Here is a 25,669-nt window from a genome sequence, read left to right as displayed (position 1 = left end):
TCAACCTCTTGTGCAATTAGAGGTTGTTCGACTGTCGTACCAGACCATTGTTAATACCATCGACTTTTCCGTCATTAGGGAGAACATCTGTTTCCTTATTCAAGCCAGCGATCACTAAAGAACCGTCAGCCGCTTGATGTTGCAGAAGAAAGCAGAGATCAATACACATCTCCACATCCATGGGGCAGTAGGCTGAATATGATCCAGATAATTCAGTTTTTCCAAAGCAAATGGGAAATCCAACGTGCTCAAAGTTCATATTCTATACACGCCTCTTAGTGTTGAATTAAAATGACTATGGCAGCAGTGGATGCCTTCTATGGGATATGGTGGGTCAATGTATCGGTTTATATTTTAGGGTTTTATATGTAGGGGTGTGCAAAGATTATTATGATTTATTTTGTAAAATTATTTTATGTAAAATTATGTCACATGATCAATTATTGAACATAATAATATAGTTTAAACCAATAGTTCTCTATGTTTTTTTTGGTGCCCAAGGAACATATAGCTAATTTGATTGTATGAGTATGTTATACATCGATGGATCTTGTTGACTACTCGATACATTAAGTACTTAGACAACTGACCTATACAACTATCAAAAGTGTAGTTAGCTACTTTTGGATAGATGGGAGTTGGTCCATACGGTGGTTCAACATCGAGATTGTTCTTCGGGAGCTCGAGAAGCATCAATTGTACAAAGTTCATCAATGGTGATGAGAGGGAGTTATATTTGAAACTGAGGTCAACTGACACCTTGAAGATGTGGTGGTGAGGAAAGAGCGGTGTTTGCAAGATTTCAAAGTGGATGTGATTGCTAATGAAGACCAGTCAAATGGAGATCATATTGTTGTCTTAATATGTGTTTTCATTGTTTTCATGTAAACATTAAGGGAGGGTGTTGGAAGTAATGCTTCCATGTGTCCCCAGGTTTCTATCTGGAAGTACTTATTTCCTATGTGTGTGAGTTGTCTATGAGTCATAGATGTATCTTCTTCCAATCTTATCATCTCAAAGTTGGTGATATAATTCTTATATATGTAACTATAAACAAAATGTGAGATTTGTGTTGGTTGTGCAATCTCTCTGTTCATCTCTTTAGATTTCTAATAGAGGCATCAAGTTTTTTCACATACAAACTTTCCAAGAGTGCAAAATATAATGTGTTATTTTTCATTATTTAAATTGTATTTTTGAATGCTACATAGAGTGCATATAGCACCAAATATAAGTCTTAACGATAAATGCTTAATTTTTTCATGGTATATAATTACTTTTTTTTAAATTAATATATAATATATACATAATTTATATTAAAAAATTTTACCTAACATGTACATCAACATATTTTATATTTCATTTTTTATTAATATATTTTTAAGTATATGTCAATATTAATTCGCATTAAAATATTCTATTGATAACCCAAACTGAATATTTTTTTATATACAACATCAAAATATTTAATTTTAACATGTTTTTCTATATATAGATATATATAAAGTTTATATCGACATAAATAAGTTAAAATAGATATTCAAATAATTTATTTAAATCTATTGTTGAAATATTTTTGAGAAGTATAAGATTTAAATATTTTAGTCAAACATTTTCCTTATTTCTAATTACTTTATAACACATTCATTTTTTTTATTATAACGGACATTATTTTTTACAAACTTACAAATCCCTCATAGTGGGTTCTAGAATAAGCCTCTTAGCTCAATGATAAATTTTTAAACCAAATACCCAAATATCTTTATATATCTAAATTATATATTTTGACATCTTTTTATAGTTTTTTTTTATTGGGTCTACCCTATTACATATATGTATACATATTACATGTACATTTAATTCTATTTTCGATATATTATTGCAGTCCGGTACAAAGAGTTTCATCTTCAAAGTTTTGCAATTAATAATGTTATATGTGAGAAAACAAAATAATATGTTTTCCTTATATGGTTACATTATTCTTGCCATTAATGAGAATGATTCATCATGCCACATTCCATGAAAATTGATGATTTTTCCAACTTCTTCATCATAATGTTGATATTGATTTTCTTCTCTTCTATGAAATATTTCTTCCTAATGATAATGTTAATATGGTTTCACATTTGATGGTTTTTCCTCACTTTGCATACCCATTTTATCTTTCTCCTTTTTATAGATAATGACATCCTCTATCCTCTTTGAGCGTTTTTTGCTTACTCTAGACTTGGAAGTAATATCATCATATTTGACATGCATATCCACTACTCGGAGTTCAACTTCTTCAAATATCTTCTAATGAATTTCTTAAATATTTTCTTCTTTTTTCTTTTGAAGTGGAAATCTGACCCCATCTATCAAATTTCGAATTATTCCAATTCTATAATTTATTTCTAATTTTACCTCATGAGTGTCTGGTATTCTTCAACCTTATTCTCCTTTCCAACCTTTTCAACCTAGGTTTTTATTCACCCTTTTCAACCTTGTAGTTATCTAGATGTAACACCCTCCTCCCACATATTCCCAACCACTAGCCAGCTCGGATAAACATGCGAAGAGAGGATACCATGACATGATTCAACCTCCTAGATAACCTTACAGGAATGGAATCAATAAAAACACAACATACATACCTCCCTCAAGTGCTTCAGGACCCCTAAGTTAACCTATCATTTACATGAATTAAACCCAGAGTCACTCCCATGTCAAGGCATGCATAAAACTATAAACCTATAGTCACTCCCATAGTGCCTGCATGGGAGAGACTACAGCCTCTATCAGCCAGTTCTGTGTGAGGGACTGCGAGATTTACGCCACTTCTTCAGGGCTAGTCTACAAATAAATTCCTAGAACTTGACAAGAGTAGTATTTACAATGTCCACTGCTAAAATAGGAAAAACATATCGTTTATCAAAGCTTTATACACAAATCATTACAGTATTTACAATAACCACATATACACATAGACATTTGATTCAACCAACAAATAACCATACTATCTATGGAGCTTTATAAACCCATCTTGATACAATATTTACAATAATATACACATATACAAATTTTCTCAACTAGCAAATAAAGATACAATGCCTACATCCACAACAAGGAAATCTAGAGGCTCACACCTCCACCCTCAAAGTAGTACAAAGATTCACCTCCTTCCGAGGAAGTCTAGAATCCACTGCACAGTTAGATCTGCATCCATTTCCAGCACTATAATCCGTGCCCATTTTCCTCTTAGCGAATAGTTACCAACTCATTATTCCAGCCTACACTCTGAATGTGCATCTGATTCCATATGGGAATGCTAATGACAAAAAAAAATCCATCCTCAGTCTTCCCTTCTCTCCTACACAGTCCCTCAGGAAATCTGGTCAACCCCATCCTTGCAGTCACTCACCTTCTGAGTTTAGTTAGCACCCCCATCTCAGGAAGTCCCTCTCTTGCCAAGGCTTCCTCACATTAGAAGATACAAAAACCAAGGCATATCCCTTCCTTGAAACCATCATAATGGTCATAGCATGCTGATAGCAATGAATGGACACTCTTGGGTACCAGTGCCGCACAATGGCCATGTTCCTGAAGTACTTTACAATCATATTGTTACCTATTTCAATTCCTTTGTTGTTGTTGCTAATTCTTGCAGTTGATTTGAACCACCAAGTTAGACATCTTCATGATTTCCATTACCAAGCACATGACTTCCATTAGATTCAAAATAAATTGAAACAACTTCAAATCATACCTCATTGGTAGCTCATCAATAAGGTACACTCGCAATCTTGTTTACTTCCTTTCACAACAACTCAAACTAGCATCATGTAAAAAAACATCACATTAGGTTATCTCAAAACATAACCATCACAGATCAAAATCATAAATCACATCAAACCATCATAAACCAGAATCATAGATCATATGTAATCATCATATATCATAATCATAAATCACATGCATAATAAAAATAAATAAAATATTGATACTTACCCTTTCATGAAACCTTAACTTCTACCTTTCTCTTTATTCTATACGCACTCTGGATTGGTTGCCACACTAGAAAACACCGATTTACTTCTCCTAAACCATGCGCATGTACACATAATGTGCATCACACACATACAACCACACACAACATACAACTCTATGTAATATATGCACCTATACCAGACATAAAACACACACACACACATATATATATATATATATACACCCAGTTTACGTATGTATATGTGCACAATGTACATCGGAAGACATTCATCTGCACACAACGTGCAACACCAAAAAATGCATACATGTACACCAAGTATACAACACAACTAATACACCTACACCCAGCGTACAACACAACGCAATACATACACCTACATCTGGTGTACGACACAATACATGCACCTACACCTGTTGTACAATGTAACACAAATACATGTCTAGAGTGCAACACAATGAATGCATATATCATGATAGCATGACTACACAATGCACATATGTAGTACCGCATGCCAGCAACACAACATGCATGGCATGCACTCAGTCCCACACATACACCAGTACCACATGTACCAAGCACCATATTCACAATGTGTGCACAACATCACATGTACACGAAACCACCTGCATAACGTATACACAATGCTATAGGTACACTGCACCATTGTACAACATGTACACAATACCACATGTACACATGACATGTATGCGACACCACATACAAGACATGTACACAACACCACCTGCACACAGCGCTACTTGTACAACATGTACACAACACCACTTGTACAATCATGCACACCACACCATATGTACATAGCACCACATGTACAAAATCCATGCAACATCCCTTGTACATAGCATTGCATTTCCAACATGTACATAGCATCATCTGGACACAACACTACATATCCAACATGTGCACAAAACACAAAATATCCATCATGCACACATTACAATATGTACACAATACCACATATCCAACATGTACATAACACCATCTATACATAGCATTGAATATGCCATATTTATACAACACTATTTGTACCACACCATGTACATAATATTACATAATCAACATGTACACACACTAAATATACACCACATCGCATGCACACATCATCACAGGTGCAAGAAATACCACATATACGACATATGCACAACAGTCGTACCACACATCCGAAAACAGAGTGACTCTTGACCAAGCAACCTTGCTTCCAATGTCTTATCCATGCTTGTCCCAGCATGCCATAGACCACACTGCTTTCACTTTGTTGATGTATCCCTCGGTATAACTTGTCCATAATATAAGCATAGGCATAATACAAGCATGCAATATAAATTCATATTTACATGATACTGACCTCATATGTTTGTCATGACTACTCTTCCCACTTGATTTCTCATATACTAGGAGGTTCTCTTCATGTCATTTGCATGTGTAAGTAATAATTTCTCCAAAAGAATGATTCTTGATGACCCTATCTGACAGTGAGATAGATACATAGACACATACATACATATACATAAATATTAGCATAAAACAATCATGATCCATGATGACCCTTTCAAATAATAATGTACATACATACATATATACAGATAATCATTAGCATAAAAAAATCATGATCACAACATAATTACTAGATATCAAGGTCAAGGTTAAGAGAACTTCTTTTATTCATGCACAACATTGACAACCATTGTTCCCAACTTAGTCAAGCCATCCTCCATCTCAGGTCCATTTACTTTACCTTTTCTGGTTACCTTTCTCCTGCCTATCCTTCCATCATCCATTTACACCAATGGACCCAACTAGTCCAACTAGATGTCATAGTCTTACCCTTCTGTGCACTTACTCATGCCCAAAGCTTCATATGAATCTTACAATACCTTTCAGGTACCACACATCTTTCTCGAGCTCCATCAACTTTCTTCTTTCCCAAACAATTCCTAAGACTCAAAACATAAAAGGGAAGACAAGAGAAAACTAAGAAGAAAACTATGAAAGTCAATAACAATATGACACCACACAAAAACTGGCAAGGCCTTGCACCAGACATAAAGAAACCAAAAATCAAACTTAGGGAATCACAAAAGACGAAAAGCATAAGACTAGCAACAAACACCATGACTCAATCCTCATGGTTCCCAAGAAAACTCAACGAGAGCCTTCTTCAAGATTTCATGGCAGCCTCTCCTTCCATGCAACTCCCTGCATCATAGTACCATAAACACATAATTGTTAGTGCATAAATAAACATAAGAATACATCAGTTTCACTATCTTGTTATGCTAAGCATGTTGCTTGTATCTAAAAACATCCATTCCATCTCTTAAGGGACTCCAATTCCCTTAACAAATCCACCTACAGCTAGAGACTGTATAATATACCTATCAAATACATTTTCATGACTATAGAACATATCCACATAATGTCAGACAAAACCAAGGTTAATAAGACTCCTTTTATGCAAGGAAATCATTCGTTTGGAATTAGGGTTTCCAAACATAACCAACGGAATTCTTTTCCAATTCTTTTCTTTTACCCTTTTTACCTTGCTACAAATGAGGCTTACTATGTACTATCACATCAATCGATTGTTAGTTATATGAACACATCAAGTGTTACCTTGTCATGCTAATACCTAACATGTTACCATGCAACTTCTCACTCATGTCAACCACATGTTCCAATATCAAGACAATAATATCTATAAATTTAAGATCAACCTTTACGAAGACTAATGATCATGTCATAATTCATAGTCAACTCATAGTCCTTAGACGCAATACTACAACTATTACCTACCATACTCAAGTACATATCAACTATCTCCATACATATGTGTTAGTACAATCCTCTTAAAACAAGATCATTTCGACAAGAAACCTTATAAACACATACTCATTTTATGAAATTTATCAAACATCCAACCAACTTGCAAACATACCATGTTAAATAAATCAACTAGACAACATAACATACACCAAACACTCAAAATAAAATAGACGACATAATCAAGAATGAAGCACCAAGTATACTAAATAAGAAAAATCATACCTTAGTGTACCTTAAGGGAGGCTATCATGTTTGCATAATCAATATAGTTAGCAAGATATAACTTTACAACATGTCAACTCAAACATAAATAAGATGATGATAGCCATAACACTAACTAACTAACATGTTCACGTCATGAACTCATAAGCATTTATCATTTATCATAGCAATCACACATGTACGATTGGTTTAGATTAGTAACGCACGATGCAACACATTAAGTCGACTCATACCTTCATGACCCTAATAATATGCATAGACCAATCCAATTTAGCATGATACATATGACATCAATATCTTAATGAAATAACCTTAATCATCAAGTTACTAGCATATAACAACCATAAGCTATATATCATGCTCATCAATAACATATAACCTAATTGTGAAGCTAGTTGTCATATAACAACAAGAATTTAACCTATAACATACTCATCAACATGATATAACATATTTAAGATAGATTTTTCGGCAAAAATCACATGAGAAATCATTTGTCGACGTGTTTCGAACCAACCAGTGTGGTTCATCGTCAGGACAAGTTGAACTTGTTATCTTAAACTTGTTATGGATCACAGAAGCCTCAACTCTACAAATGATATAACATAATCATCATGTTATCTAATATTAAAAAAATAGCAATGCATAAAGCCATAGGTTACTATTATTTATGACTATCCGACACATGTTCATATGAATATACTAATGAACTATCATCTATCATGTATGTAACCATAGCATCAAAAACATGTATATAAAAATAATGCATATAACAATCCTTAACTTACATTCCTACATTCCAAACATACAATACTTGTATTATGATCTAATCTTGCCTCAAGAACCCATGCTACAACTTCACTTTAATGATCTGCATCTCCTATTCTATCTTAGCTAGCACATTAGCATAATAACAACCAATAATACCATGATGACCTAAATTGTGTACAATGACTTCACAATGCATATTTGACCTACTATTCATGCATAACTATAACCAAGACCAAACATGCATAACAACTTCATATATACATATAACACATGAGTAAAAAACCATATACACACCATTCTAGCTAGAGTACAATCATTAATGCATGACCATATCAACTACAAAAGCCATGACCTCCTACATGACAAGACCAACCACATCACAGGCACTTGATAATATGTTAACACTAACATGCATAACAATGCATATTCAACCAAACACACATGAAGCAATACTCCACAACAACACCTTCAACCTTCACATGGAGACATCACTACAACCATGCTCAACACCATGCAAATGCAACAAGCATATGGAATACATGCATAAGGAAGATATATGTAACCAACATGAATGCATGACCAACACACAGCCCAAGGAGAGTGCAACCATGCTCTGATCCCACAATGTAACACCCTCCTCCCTCATCTACCCAAGCAACTAGCCACCTGAGGTTAACATGTGACAAGAGGCTACCATGACATGATTCAACCTTCTAGGTAACCTTAAGGAAATGGAATTTATGGAAACACAACATACAGACCTCCCGAGGTGCTTCAGGATCCCAAGGAGTTAATCCACCACTCCAGGTGCCCAATGCCTGAGTTAACCTAGAATTTACATGAATTAAACCCATAGTCGCTCCCATGACAAGGCATGCATGTGATTGTAAACCTATTTTCTCTCCCATACTACCTGGAAGGGATAGACTACAGTCTCTATCAACTAGTTCTATGACAAAGTATATGATATTTAAGCTACTTTTTCACAGCTAGCGTCTGAAGAAATGGCTTGAACTTGATGAGACCTTCCAAGACAATAAATGGCACTAATGCAAAGCCTCTAACGAAAATTTGATCAAGGGATTGACCTAACCAAGCCTTACCATGATAGACATTTTGTCAAACACTTAGTAAATATGCAACCTACAGGTGTAAATAACAAATCTGAGCATAGGAGTCTCATACTTATCTTAGATTCGCTATGAAGCATTGTATTCATACCACATTAGCTTTCATTTCATACATTATGTCATAGATACATTGATCATTCAATAACAAGTAAGAACATGATGAGAGCGAAACATAAATGTCGTCATAAAATACATACATAACTAGCATAATAGGGGCAGAAATATGAATGAAATCACAACCATATACACCTCATATAATCCATCATAATACTCATAGAAATACTAGGAGAAATAACCTTTCATTAATGATGAAAAATCCGAACCACGGATGGGACTTCCATATTCCACCTGACTGTAGAATGACTGAGCCAAATCTCTCTTCAGTGATTCACCCATGTGCCATATTCCAAGCATGAATGTGGGATCTTAGAATACATCAATCAGAACTCATACAGGACTTCTAGAGGCCATCCACCTCCACCCATTAAATAGTGATTCTAGTTCACGGTTGGACATCACAAAATCAACATCAGATTGACCTCTATCCTAGCCTTCTAGGGCTCCAGAGTGTTTGTCCAACCAAAGCTCTAGGACTAGTAACTCAACCTACAACTTTTACTGGGTTCTAGAGCATTTATCAACCCAAGGCTCTAGGACTAAACCCACCAAGGGCTCCAAAGAATTTATCCAACCAATAATCTAAGACTAGTAACTCAACCCTAGATGATACAGGGCTTGAGAGCATTTTCCCAATGAAGGTTCTAGGAATAGTAACTCAACCCAAGCTAAGGAAAATGAGAACCAATAAAAAACAAACAATGCAAGTAAACCCACAATCACCATGGCTATCCATGAAATGGCAAGGCTAGGAAATCCACTGTTAATCCCGACCATCCTCCATTCCAATGACATAGTAACCAAGAAACCACATGCATGTGCCATGCATACTAAAAAAAATAAGGAAAACATACATGCAACCCAGTACCTACAAGAAAATCCCACTATAGTTGTTGATCACAATGCCCTTTTGTGCTTTCCTTCTCTCCCTTTGCCTTCTTGATCGAAGAATCCAAGTATGCCACCCCTCCAAGAGTGCTCCAAGAAAACTCTAAGTATCCAAGAGTATGAGAGAGAGTAATGAGGGAGAGCTCCAACACTGAACTCACCAAGTCTTTCCCACTAATCCTTAGAAGCATTTTTATTGATGAGGCCTCTATTTTCTTTATTTTCCATTATTTTCTTTCAATTTCCTCTCACATGTAACCTGTGACTTTTCACCTTCGTTTCATCATAATTTCCATTATTTTCATAAATAAAATGCCAATTAATGCCTCATGCCTTTCAAAAGTCTTAGCCATTTCCTTTTCCAATTTCCTTGGCCATAATAAACCAAATCAACACCCACTAGGATATTTCCCCGACCATTCAGGTTGGAATACGTTTCCCATGATCGTGTCTGTATATATATTTTTACATGGAATGTTCACCAGGGTTGTTACACTAGACCCACCAACTTTTTGTATTCTTGATTCTCTTTAAACGAAATATTTCAACAAGTTTTGGATCAATATAACTATGTCTTGGTCCATAATAATTAAACTGGATATGGGCTTATAGATGATTTTGTCTCCTCAATAGATTTCTAATGACTAATTATTTACCAAAATCTTAGCTCTCAGATAAAAGTTATGACCAATTGAAGTTTGGACTACTTTCCCCAGTTTGTTCCTATACAACATATTTTTGCTAATTTTTGGTGTTTTTGGATACAAAATTTCGATTCGAAATCAATCACTATATTCTATCATCCAAGATATTCTCATAGTTTTTTCTATGCCCAATATGAGATCTAAGAAAGGATTAATACCTCCTAAAATTAGATTGGTGCTTCATTTACCTTTTAAACTTTTCAAGCGAAAATTTTACATAAAGACTATATTTTTCACTTGTAGTATCTTACTCGAAAGATACAAGTAATCTCTAAGAAGTAATACAACAAATATAATTTAAACACACAATAATAATACTTATCTAACAATAAGCACCAACTAGTTATAAGCCTTAGATGTTATACCCACCATGTGACCTCACTATTCTAGTATTGAGTATTGGATCACCCTCAAGGTTGGGCTAGGAGTACTCCACTAGAGAAAAGGCTCACCTAAATCTAGCTGTGGTCCACATTCAACTCAAAAAATGGTTAGGGACAATATACCAAACCTAACAACACTCCAACCTATATGTTATGGGGAAATTTCACTGGAGTAAGCAGGTTCTTCTATCCTAGAAAATCAGATAATGATTTGCCCATATTTGTGTGTGTGATCATGAAAAGAGATCAAATCAAATTTAAGACAAGAAATTTTTAGAGAAAATCTAACAAAATCGACTTTTCACTATCTTTCTGAGTGCATATCTGTTGTTGTTTTGTTTCAGATCTAGTTTCTCTTATTGATCGGGAAAATTTGATTTTGGTAGTTTGGAAAATTTCTAGCCACCTACAAGGCTAGATTTTGAGACTAACCTTTTGCAAAACTTTAAACAAGATGATTCAACCCATATTTCTAGTCATATCCATGAGTTGCGAAGATGAAAGAGGTTAGTATGAACTAAAATCCCTCACGATGTTCTTAGAGGCTAGTTCACCTGATCCCTTTATCCTCAAATTTTCCCAAGGTGGCCATTATACGTGCTTAATATCTCGACGTGGTGGGCACATCGTACAATATTCTTCCTAGTGTTCCTCACCCTTCAATAGAACCACCTCGAGCAAAACCAAGGCCACACTCTGATGGAGTTATTGGTTCTTTTAGTTTGATACAATGAGCTAGTTAGTTGCTCAACTCAGAAAAATTATGATCACTTCTCAAGCCCCAACAAGTGCCCCTAGCTCTCAAGAAGAACCCACTTCTTCTAAGAATTCCATCGAGGTTCTTATGTTGAATTCCACATTGTCTAAGTACCCTCAACGAACTAACGAGAAAAAGAACATTGTTATGTGTAATGTTGAGACCATATACTCATTTAATAAGAGTTTGGGTCATAGGAAAGCCATGGCTTCGAGGATTTACAATCATTATCTCTCTAGCTTAGTCTCATATATACGTAGTGTACAATAATCAGTAGATGTGGATGGCATTGTTAAGAGAGCATCTCAATTTCATTACATTGCTATGTTAGACCTAAGTGATCTCACAATTGGATATTGTCAAGTGTCAATATAATATATGCATCTATGATGAATTTCCTTGTAAGTAGATCATGGCACAGTCTTCTTCTTCTTCTTCTTATTCTTTTTCATTGAATGGTGTAAGGATAAAAATACTGCAAGAAATAACATAAATTTTACATTGTGATTCCAATTCTTATGTATAAAAATGTAAGGGGGATTTACTTTAATTATATTTTCCTCCTTTTAAATTTTATCCATCAAATCAATCCAAATTTAAAACCGTCAAGCATATACTTAAAATATATTATGTATACAAGATAATGAATTTTAACGTGGGATTAGCCCACGGAGCTTTGGATTGATGGTGAATGGGTGCACTGTTAAGGCACTCCTTGTCATAGGTCACTGGCTCAAATCCCCTGTGGGTACTTACCTACCCAAAAATAAATGAACTTTAACATGGGATCATGAACATGTTAATATATTATTGTTTGAAATAACTAAAAGATCATATTTAAATACTTCAGTACAAAATAAACTTTTAGATTGTCTAAGGGTTAATATTATTAGTCTCAAAATTATAAAAACTAGTTCTCAATAATATCCAATGGCTCGGATATTACTACCACTAATTTGAAGTGATCACAACCACATTTAAAATTGGAATATTTTTCAATTAATTGAAACATATCCCAAAGTATTATCATGTATCATACTCTCAATTTATTAACCCTAGTGTCATGGAAACTCTGAGACTTAAAACAATACCAAAAATCATTGGAAATATAGCATGCAGGGATCTTACTACTACCTTCAACGTTCACGATCCGAACCACCCAAGATATTAACACCCCCACCAAAAAAAATCTTACTACCACCATTAGTTGGTGATCAAATCACAATAAACAATGTCATTCTACTCTTGCAAAAAAAATTACTATGACCTTATAGTCTTTAATGTTTGAAAGCATACAATGCATTGTGGTGTCCTCAGAATCGTTCCCAAGAGAATAATATAAGAATAAATGAATATGGGCCTTAAGTATTTTCCTTAACCAAACACCTAATCTAAAATCACAAATGCTATGAGCATAAAATTGTAAGATAGCATAACATTTTATCGAGAAAAGACCAACATCAACAATGGACATGAAACCTCTTTTATAATGCATATCATTGTAACATTTTCAAAGATTTAATTATTAACCTTATCTCTTCTCATGTAAGAGCTAATTTTCCCTTCATAATGAACTTTCATGCGTGAAAAATAAGATAAAATTAAATTACATTTATTTTCTTTTTAAATATTAACTTTAAAATCATTTTCGCAAGCCCTTTTCCATTTCAAAAACTTCCTAATTACTACACTGAAATATCCTTCCTCTTAAGTGCATTTCCCCATTCTTTACCAAATTGTCAACTTATAATAAATTGATTCCTTGAAAATACTAGAACAATGATTACACCAACCACATAAAAGATATATGTAAAACACATGCTAACATTAATTTTGTCAACAACAAAATATGCACATAAACCTTACAAAATATGCACATAAAACAAAATATGCACATAAACCTTACAAAATATGCACATAAACCATATTGCAATAAGGCGTTTAACAATGCATCCAAACTTATGATAGAGTTTACGAGTCTCGGAAAGATCAAATTAATTACATAGTAAGACGTTCCCTTTGAGAAAGACTATCCGATTAGATAATATTTAATAATGAAATTAATAATCAATTAATAGTTAATAATAGTTTTAGATTAATGGTGAAATCCCCTGGCCAACATTTTGCATTGGGTATCACTGCCTTTGAGAAATTGTATGTTACATTTTTCTGAGTTATGAAGCTTCTCATCTCCGATAAGAACATCACTCCTTTTTCGTTGCTCACAGTTTCCCTCAAGTAGGATCCGACGACATCGGAGAATCACTGAATCCTACAACACGCAAGGAAAGAGAAATGCAAGAAAAATAGATACCCGAGGCATTAAACTTGACTTAGGATCAGCTCAACGAAATATTCTGCCAACAGAGTCACAATTGAGCGAAATAAATTTGCATTTTTAAGTAAGAAATGGTCGAGGGTTGCTTAACACTGGGAAGCGATGTTGTTGCGAGCAAGAGGGGTTCTCCGTGAGAATGGCATAACTCACATATTTAATTGTATTGATTTTGTTTGTCCAAAATATTTTAACTCAGATTTGGCGTACAGGACATTGTTGTTGCAAGATAGCCCTTTCGAAGACATCAAAAGTATTATGTATGATGACATCAAAAGTATTATGTATGATGTGTTTGATTATTTTGATGAGGTAAGAGAACTAAGTTGCAGATTTTTTTGTGCATTGCTACCAAGGAGTCTCTCGTTCAACCTCCTTGGTAATTGCATATCTCATGTGGAGAAAAGGTCAGAGCTTTGAAGATGCATTTCAGTATGTTAAAACGACTCGCGATATCACAAATCCAAACATGGGTTTTCCTTTCCAATTATTACAGTTCCAGAAAAGGGTACATAGAATGAAAATATTTGGCCTGGCAAAATATACAATGGGCAAAATCAACTATGCATTGCAATGTTAGAAGCATCATCACCTACGCAAGATATCTTTGATCCTTCCTTTCTCGATAGTGATTCACCCCATGCAAGTATATTGAAGGAGAATAATGACCATGAATGGAAGTGTCCAAATTTGTATGAGTAGCCCAAGATAGGAAAAGATGACATCTTTGATGGAGATTATCTTGGTTCTAAAGCAATTTTAATTTTATTAGCACAGAGCAAAGCCTATGGGGATGCAGAGTTTTCAAACCTAGTCTATCTTTGGGTAGGTTGTGATTCAGTGGTTGAGAAAGAAATAGTTCAAGCTAAAGGTAACATAGGTAGAAATTTGTCATAATTTCCTCGAGGGAATGAATCCGCAATTAGATAATCTTATCAAAGTATACCACGTATGCACTACTATTTAGAGTTTTTTTCCTTATTTTAATTGAAATGTTTGATTTTGTTAATTAAACATGGTTTTTGTACCCTACACATATCTATATCATTGTCGTGGGATACAAAATTATGCCGAAATATCAGAGATATATTAGTTAATAGTTACTAATGAACACGAAATGGATATTTAGTAAGAGAAGAAAACTTACTTACCCTAGCATGCTAGATACTCCAAATACCATTCATATGATGAGCTAACTGGAGATTAGTTACGCACAAGTATCTCAACAAATATATGGTCTTTAATTTCATTTTATTAACTTGAAAGAAAATCTCTGAAGGCAATTCTATCCTCTTAATGACCTTGGTCTTGGTGAAAATCACTTTACTTGTCAACCCTAAATCTCGTTAACATGGCACTTAGATTTGTCCTCTTGTGAGGTACCTTTATTGCAATTGAGATTTAGGAGCTTACATTTTGTCTCACCAGACTTGTCTCTAGTCATTGAACCTTTGACGTCCTTATTGTGGGTCTACCTTGAACCTCATATAACTCTTTTGCCTAACCTCAAAATTTATTCCACAACCTTATTTTTGAAAACATATGATGCATATCATGAGAGGGTTCAATAGAAAGTTCCTCTAGATTTAAGATTCAATTGTCGTCGTTATTTTCTTAAAATCGTTCAAATTTCACTGCAATTAAAAAAGATATTAACTGTGCTTTACAACTCAGAAACAATAGTGTGTGGTCATTCGTTATTCAATTGAAGTTATGGTTTTGCTTCATAAGTAAAGGTAACAAATTTTTTGATATTTCCCTTGCAAAATTGGTTGTGAACTAAATGGTAGGTTGTCTTTTACTTGGGAAGTCTTTTTTAAAGGCTGTTGGAAAGGCAGAGAGAAGAAACTCAATATTAATACATATAAACTATAGCACTTGCTGTTATTCTGTTGATCACACAAAACTTGATTCTTACAATGAACTGGGTGAAGGGTATTTAAACTTTTTTTTACTAGAGACTCGCTTAAAATAATTTGAGATGCAACAACAGGCTAACTGGACTTGACTCAACGCTCACTTAACTGATTCTCTAATTTTAACCAACTATTCATACATCCAAGAATAATTACAATTTCTAACAAAAACCAAAAGAGTAATTACAATTTCTAAAAAAAACCATTTTAAAATAAAACTAATAAAACTATGTAATGTACACAAACTTCACATTCACTTTTGAAATTTTTAGGGTTCAAAATTAAAGAGAAACCACTACTTGATTGAAGTGGAAAAATTAAGGATTTGGTTGAGATGCAGCAGATATATAAAGTCGATGTCTTTGTTGTGCTTTATTTAAAGAAAATTAATTTATCTTACATTAGCAGAGAATCATACACAAGAATCTACGTTTCTACCGTGGGATTGGAATTGGAAGTGGAAGTGGTTAAAGGTATAAGATTGTTTTATGCAATATGTTATCTGTAATTGTTTTCTGTTGTTGAGGATGTGTACATTACATCTCATTATGGATCTTTTGTGTAGATGTAGGAACACTAGCAAACATCAAAACAACACTACAACAACATTGAATTGCATAACATACATCACTTTTATAAGCAACGGGAAATATTGTAACTAAACTTACATATGCAAGAATTAGTGATATGGCAACAATTAGAAATGAGGGAACTACACGTGAACAATTGCACATTCACAATCCTAGAGGTGGAGTATTAATAACAGAAGAAACCACTCGAAAGTAACAAAAATGGCACTTCATGCATTTACATTTCCATATAATATAAATTAAGAACTTGAAATGGAAAACAATCCTGCAAGCTGATATATAAGACAAAACGAAACCAAGGTTATCTATATCCGAACCAAAGATTGTGTTCAATCTAAATGGTTATTTCTTACAGGACAGGTCAGAGATTATTACTCAAATCCTGTTAGAGATTATTACTCTAACGTTGATTTCGACAGGTCAGAGATTATTACTCAAATCCTGTTAGAGATTATTACTCTAACGTTGATTTCTAGTGTTTTAGTTATGCCTCATTTTATTATTAGGTTGCTGTTTTTAGTTTTCAGGATTCCTTTAGATTTGATTTTGGTCATTTGTTTTTCATTCTCAGTTTTTTCTTATAAGGTTGACTACATTTTATTACTCAGACACCTAATTTTTGAAAATAAGGTTTTTATTTCCTTATTCTTCTCCTTATTATTAATATTCTAATTGATAAAGCTGAGTACATTCTATTACTCAGCTATTATTTCTTATGCTACTTCATTAAGGTGTTGGTATAATTGGTAATAAATCATCAATAATAAAGATGACATACCCCTCATGAGGTTTACCAGTGCTTTGTGCAATATTGTTATACATATTCAAAGCATAACACACGAATATACATGTTCAGAAATAAATATTTCATGCGATATAAATAAAGAAAATCGTCCGAGCGTGCTAAGCTTCTAATTACATGCAACATAAGATGTTATCCTCATGAGTCATTGGGATATACGTATGAGCATGATAATGAGCCCAGGACCGTGAGTTGTGGGTGCACATCTCGGAGTACGGATTTAACGATTCAATGCCTTTGTCACTTCCATCTGAATTTAATCTTCTTTAGCGTAATAAAAAAAAAATCCATAGCTATATTATGTGAAGCGAAATGGAAAGATGGTTCTCTATGACTACAGAAAAATGGAAAACATCTTTCTCAAACATTATAGCTAAAGAAAAATGGAAAACATATTTCTCAAACATTATAGCTACAGAAAAATGGAAAACATCTATCTCAAACATTATATCCGATTATATTGACTTTGATGTCGAACATCATGTTCGATTAAATTCAAAATAATTCTCAAATATAAACTGTTTAATAATTCAATGATTTACTCAAATGTACATGTATAAAATGGATGTCAAAATAAAAGAATGATAAACCCTTTCAATGTTTTTCAATGGCGTGCACTTTGCACATTGTATGGCATAGCAGATCACGGAGTAACTATTGACTACATTTGACTCATATATAAATCTCAATATTCGGTGATAGAATATGATACAAGCAAAAGACTATCGCCTGGTCAATCTTCATCATCTGTATGTATTCGCCATGCCAACGATTTATTCATTGGTGGCCAGCGGGGCATCCTTATGTAGAGTGCTGATTCTCCAAATATTCTGGAATCGGACGCAGATGAGCGAGTTCAAAAAATTGACTGTCCAGGTCCGTCTTCCCGGATATTCGGGGAATCAGCAATCGACTTATCGTCAGGGGTGGCGAGCGCATCTTTCCCGCTGGTAGACCCAATCTCCGTGGTAATGGGAGTCAGAACCCTCGTCCAATTTTACATTATCCAAGATCCAAGGATTATCCACATTATTCCAATCATCACGTTTAAACAAAGTTTGGATATCAAGAAACTGGAAAGAAAATAAAAACTCACTAAGATTTGAACCATCACGTTTAAAGAGTAATTTAGTACCTCGCCCATCCTAACAAATGTTTGGATATCAAGAAACTGGAAAGAAAATAAGCACTCACTCATGATTTGATCGCAAGAAAATCGGCGCGTGCGGTCCTTCTGGAGCATTCCAAGAACGAGTTCCTTCGCGGATTGGGGTCACTCAGGTTTGGTTCTGTATTTTGTATTTGCTCATACGTGACCGCGGCATCGTCCAATGCATAAAACGGTTGTCCTCCCGAAGAGAAGTCGGTACAACTCAATCTCGTACGAGTACACACTTCCGTCCAACATCTCCGGAGCAGAATATACCAATGTCTCCACGTTATCCATTATCATGACTGCATTTAGCCGACCTGCAAAAATAAATAATCCATCAATGTACTACAAGGGACTGCAAAATTTACAAATAAATCTTCAAGAAAATTTATGCAACGTATCATTCCAAATTGACCTATCAAAATTCGCAAGTTTAAAATCCCCTGTACAGGGGTTTGCATTCTTTTCAGAGTTGTAATAAAAATACTCGATGGCTTTACGTTTCTGTGAATGATTTTCCATGAGTGGCAGTCTTGAAGCGACTGGACAAGAGATGTGATAATTGGGGCTGCTAGATTCCCCCATCACACAGCTCTGAAATCATGTACGCATCCTTTGACGAGCCATATTTCCCCACCCTTTCCTGCAGGTAGTGGGCTATGGGCTTCAAGGTTGCTGGGTGTCCGCCGGGTAGATAACTTCGGCATATCTTCATTTCATTCAACGCATTATTCGTCGCGGGCATCTTTTTACTCGCGAATTGCTCTCCTGTTGTCCTGTCAATGCATTTGTGTACCGCTCCCAACCGTCCTTTACCAATCTCCTCCCGAAATTCATAAAGCTCCAACAACGACACAAAAGGTTTATAGCTTGCGGGGCTTCAATGTCCTTCAAACAATTGACGATATAAATTCAATCGGAGCAGCTTTTTTCGAATCTAATCGCGAACCCACGGGTGGATAAAGAACAGCCTGGAGATTCAATAACGCATGATATGTGTGCCTACTCGGTTGTACTGGTAAGTAGGAGCGCTCAGAACGCGAAGCAGAAGCAGAAGCAGAATGCGGTTGCGAGGAAACAATGTAACCAGCAGTATCTATTTGAGTATTACCGGAAGGAACGATTGTTCAAAGATAATTTGGGATAACGTATTTGTCGAGAAATGCATCCGTTGGGAGGTGGTGAAGGCTGTACGATTCATAGAAAAGGCTATACGTGGTATTTCGTGGACTATGGTGGCAATGGGTGTCTATTTACCTGGATCTCATTTGTGATGTAAATATGTGATACGGCTGATTTGTGACAATTCTATTTCTATGCTTAAGTTCGGAAAGAAACCGTGAATATTACGTGCACTAATTTATTACATGAATTTTAAATTACATATAAACGGCATAGATCCATATTAAATATTGAATTTTAAATTACATATAATCTGTATAGATCGATATTAATTACTGATTTAATATGAATTTAGGGGGATATTAATTACTGATTTAATATGAATTTAGAGGGATATACATTTTTGGAGTGTAATTTTTTAGAAGCTAACATTATTTCAATGTTTTGTATAGTTATTTTTTATTTTTTATTTTTATTTGGCAGATATGAATAAAATTTCATCTTTTATGAGGGACTGACATGGTTACACATCATAATGAGCTGAAGAATAAACCTCTAGACTGAACAATATGTAAAGTAATTTTTTTTAAGAGAATCCAGTTTAATTTTTGATGTCTTTAAATCATTATAGATTAATTTAGTATGGTTTGCTGCTTGCTTTCTTTAAATACCTAACCCATTGGTTTTAAGATAAGAAACTCATAAATTATATAATAACTTTTAAACCAAATACCCAAATATATTTATATATCTAAATTATATGTTTTCACATTATCTTTTTATAGTTTTTGAGTTTTTTCCTCAAAGTTTTGCAATCAATAGTGTTACATGTGAGAAAATCAAATAATATATTTTCGTTATATTACTACATTCTTCTTGCCATTATTGAGAATGATCCATGTGTCTATTGATACCATAGTCCATGAAAATTGGTTATTCCTCTAAGGTCTTCATCATGATGTTGATATTGTTATTGATATTAATCTTCTATAAACTATTTCTTCCTAATGATAATGTTAATATGGTTTTACATTTGATGGTTTTCCTTTCATCTTTATCAATACCAATTTATCTTTTTTCTTTTTAGGGATAATGACCTCCTCTATCCTCTTTGAGTTTTTTTTGTTTACTCTAGCCTTGGAAGCAATATCATCATATTTCACATGCATATCAAGTAGATGGATTTCAACTTCTTCAAATATATTTTAATGAATTTCTTAGATCTTTTTTCATTTTTTCTTTTGAATGGCAATCTAACCCTATCTATCGAATTTTGAAGTCTTTCAATTCTATAATTTGTTTCTAATATTGCTTAGGAGTGTCTAGGTCTTCTAAAATCTTCTATCGAATTTCGAAGTCTTTCAATTCTATAATTTATTTCTAATATTGCTTAGGAGTGTCTAGGTCTTCTAAAATCTTATTCTCCTTTCCAACCTTGACCATCCAAACTTTTGTATGCTTAATTATCTTTAAATGAAATATTTCAAAGAGTTTTGGATCAATATAACTATATCTAGATCCGTAATAATTAAAATGGATATGGGATAATAGATGGTTTTATCTCAATATATTTTTATTCGCTACTTATTTACACAAATCTTAGCTCTCCATAAAACATATGACCAATTGAGGTTTTTCCTATTTTCCCCAACTTGTTCCTATACAACACATTTTTGCTAATTTTTGGAGTTTTTTGATACCAAAATTTCAATTCTAAGTCAATAGCTATATTCTATCATCCAAGATATTTTCATATGTTTTTCTATGCCCTATATGAGATCTAAGAAAGGATTTATACCTTCTAGAACTAGATTGGTGCTTCATTTAGCTTCCGAACTTTTGAAGCAAAAAGTTTACGTAGAGACTATATTTTGCGCTTGTAGTATTTTACTAGAAAGATATAACAAATATCTTTCACTTTAAATAGAATGGACACTATGGGCTAATAGAACATAAATTTCATGAAACTATTAGTGTCAAAAAATATTGTTTATGGCCTCCAAAATTTCTTGAAAGTTCAAAACCGCAAAAATATAAAGAAAAGATGTCACAAATTACTATTTTTCCTATGCAAGTGGAAATCCAAACTTGGTTAAAATATTTTCAAAGTCAATTATGAAATATCTTATAGCTATATGAAAGTATGCAAGTCATGTTAACTCTCAAAAACCAAGATCAAATGATTGACCCATTTCTATTATATAAAGGGCTTAAGTATGCATGATTTGTGTTGGACATCTAGCACCCGTGCAACTATCTTTTTCCTCTTCTCTATGTCTTTCTTTCTGACCTCGGCCTTAGAATCCATGCCAAATATTACTAACAGTCAATGAGATGGGAGGGTCCCACTTCTTCTAGCACCAATCTATGTGGCTCCTTGTTGACAGCTACTATGATGAGAGGGTATAGCATCACAACTTTATCTCTAGTACACAACTTACATGTCCTCAAGATATGATGTTTGTGATCAATTTTATGTAATGATAAGGATCATATTCATTTTCGTAGATATTCATATAGTAATTATGTCACTTGAAACTAAAGGATCTAATGGTTAAGTTCAACCTAGATATCATGGTGGAGATTAATCCAATCTAATGATCTAGTTTGAATTTGAGTTTAGAGATGATCATAGGTTAACCATAATTGTTATCCAAAGTTATAGATTATGTTTGGACTTATATATAAGTGGGGGTTAACAATGCATATTAACTTTCAAAATTCCAACAATGGATCATACAATAATGCAAATTGAATTTGGGATTAAATATGCTCACTTGATAATGCACTACATCACACCTAAGGAATATAATAATGGAGATTCATATGATCCAACACATCATATTTAATTTATTAGGCTTGGAAGTGATTAATCAATGATAAGAACCCTCCATCTCACATTAGCCTCATGAAAAAACCTATTATCCTATCAAAATAAACAACTTCATAGAGTCACTAGATTGTCACTAGTCTCATGCTATGGAATTTCAAATTTAAAATAATATCAAAATTTCTCAATCCTTTCCTAATTTATCAATATAAATGGTTTCCTATGCTTTCCCACAATTTTTTCATCACCATGAAACCTTTAGGTTTCATCCCTACCATACATCATTTTCTTACAGAATTCAACCCTAAAACTATCAACTTGACTCATGTAACAATGAATTTTTCATTTTTTAGATTTTACCCGAATTTGGATGTTTTCCCAAACATTGTAATTTTCCTCCATGCCCAACTCTACAATTCCATAATATAGTTGAATAATAATGGTCTGTAGCTATGAATTTGGGAATCTATGCCTCGTACAACTTATCTACTATCTAACTTTGAAAATTTCGTGTATATGATCAAGGTTCAGAACTTTTACATTTTGTCTAGTTAAAAATATTTGTCAAGCAATTATCAACAAACTTGAAACTTGGTTTTGAAAAGCCAAAATCTACCACATACAACTTGAAACTTGGTTTTGACAAGCCAAGATCTACCCCATACAACCCAAAACCAAAATAGTGCATTTTCACCTTTATAACATATTATAACACTCCAAACCACCCAAAATGAAGTAAACTAACACCAATCTCTATCTATGATCCCCAAATTTCAATTTCTTTAAACCCACATGATATTTAACTTTAATACCTCTATATATATATATATATATATATATATATATATATATATACTCCCAAAATGAAGTAAAAATCTCTATCTATGATCCCCAAATTTCAATTTCTTTAAACCCACATGATATTTAACTTTAATACCCATATACATATATATATATATATACTCTGTGACATAACTTAGCCAGCCTATCAACTCTATTTCTTATTCATTAGGAACCGTAGTACCTCAATTAACCTATATTCATTCTTAGCTCATGCAACTACATAATGTGAAATATATAATATGCCCATAATAGTATATTAAGCATCTAGAAAATACTTATAATTCATAAGAAACCCAAAACATAAGAAGTAACACAAAAAAATAATTTTACCGCACAAATAGAATACTTATCCATAAAGCTTCATAAAGCTTCTCAACAAGAGATTCGTGACCGTCTTCATCTTCATCCCGTCTGCTCAAACAATAGCACAAAAGGTTTATGGCTTGCAACATGGCTTCAATGTCCTTCAAACGATTTCCGATTAAAATCTAACGCCATGGTTTGCTGATCGGAGCAGTTTTTCGAATCTAATCGCGAACCCAGACGTGGATAAAGAAAAACATGGAGATCCAATAACGTACTGGTAAGGAGGAGGGCTCAGAATGAGAAGTAGAAGCAAAAGTAGAAGAAAAATGTGATTGCGATTGTGAGGAAACAATGTAAAAATCGATATCTATTTATGCCATTTTTGTTGGAAATAATAATCCCAACTGCCACAATAAACAGCCTAACAACAGTTATACCTGTCAGATGTATTTTTGCAGGTTTCATCTTTCCTGGAAGATAGAAAGACCAAAGCTAGATGCAAACCATTCAGAAACTTAGCAAAGGCATTTAAAGAAGTTATGTACTTTAGTAAACAGATATGGACAAGCATTCATTCAACAACCTTTGCCCACACTTCAGAAACACCTGCATGATTCTGATCACACTCAACAACAACATCATATTAATTTCGCTTTGTCATGAATTAAATGTAAAATTGTATGTTGAGTTATATATGAATGTAAAAGTCATTTTATAATAGGTTAGGGACTTAGAGAGTAAAAAAAAGAGCGCAAGTCTCTGTGGGCAAAATTCAAGTGAACGAAATCAGGTTCGTGGTGTGTGAATCTAGCTTCGCAAAAGTCAAAATACCTCTGCCCCTCTGTGAAAATTAAATTCCCCAAATATTTTTAACATGGTATCAGAGCCGGTTAAATATTGTTAGTGTAAAAACAAGTGTTTTTATTAACAATGAAAATTGTTTAGAGTACTGATTGTGTTTAACATATTTACGAGCAGGTAGAAAGTTTTTTTACGCTTAGAAATGGCAACATGAACCACAAGCTTAACTAATCCTCAAATACCTCAGTTTAATGGCAAAAATTATGATGATTGGGCTATTACAATGAAGCCTTGTTTTCTTCTCAAGACATTTGGGATTTGGTGGAGAATGGTTTTCAAGAACCAGCAAATGTAGCAGCATACAATGTCTTATCTCAACAAGAAAAAGATGTGTTAAGGGACAACAGGAAGAAGGATTCAAAAACCCTGTTTTATATTTTCCAAGCGGTTCATGAAAGTATTTTCCCAAGGGTTGTAGCAGCAACAAAGTCCAAGAAAGCATAGGACACCCTCCACACAGCGTACCAAGGCATGGCAAAAGTCAAGACAACAAAGTTGCAAATGTTGAGAAGAGATTTTGAAACACTTTGTATGAAAGAGTCTAAGAATATAGACTCGTTTTTTACACATGTAAGTGGGCTAGTTACTCAAATCAGGTCTCATGGTGAGACACTTGTGGAAAAAAGAATAGTTGAGAAAGTTTTGAGAAGTTTGCTAGCAAGGTTTGAGGCCATTGTTGTGGTCATGGAAGAGACAAAGGATCTCTCACAGTTCTCAGTGGATGAGTTTAATGCATCACTCATTTATCATGAACATAGACTGAATAAAGTAGCAAGCTCTTCATTGGAGCATGCCTTCAAGACACAAGTATCATTTGGTCAAAATCGAGGCAGAGGGAGATCATATGTTAGAGGAAGAGGGAAAAGCCCACATAGAGGTGGAAGATGCATCCCTTCAAGCTCAAATGGAAGAGGCAGCAATCAAAATCCAAGTCAAGGCCCAAGCCAAAATCAAGCACAAGGTCAGAGGTATGATAAATGTCAAGTTCAATGTCATTACTGTAAGAAGTATGGTCATTATGCAAATGAATGTAGAAAGAATCAATATGACATTAGTAACAAACCAAGTGTAAATTTCACAAAGGAAAATGAGAACCATGATAGCATGTTT

Source organism: Pinus tabuliformis, chromosome 3_2 (assembly GCF_031772625.1).
Source record: "Pinus tabuliformis cultivar Carrire ecotype Pingquan chromosome 3_2, CPIR1, whole genome shotgun sequence".
NCBI lineage: Eukaryota > Viridiplantae > Streptophyta > Pinopsida > Pinales > Pinaceae > Pinus > Pinus tabuliformis.
Note: the sequence above shows the minus strand (reverse complement) of the source record.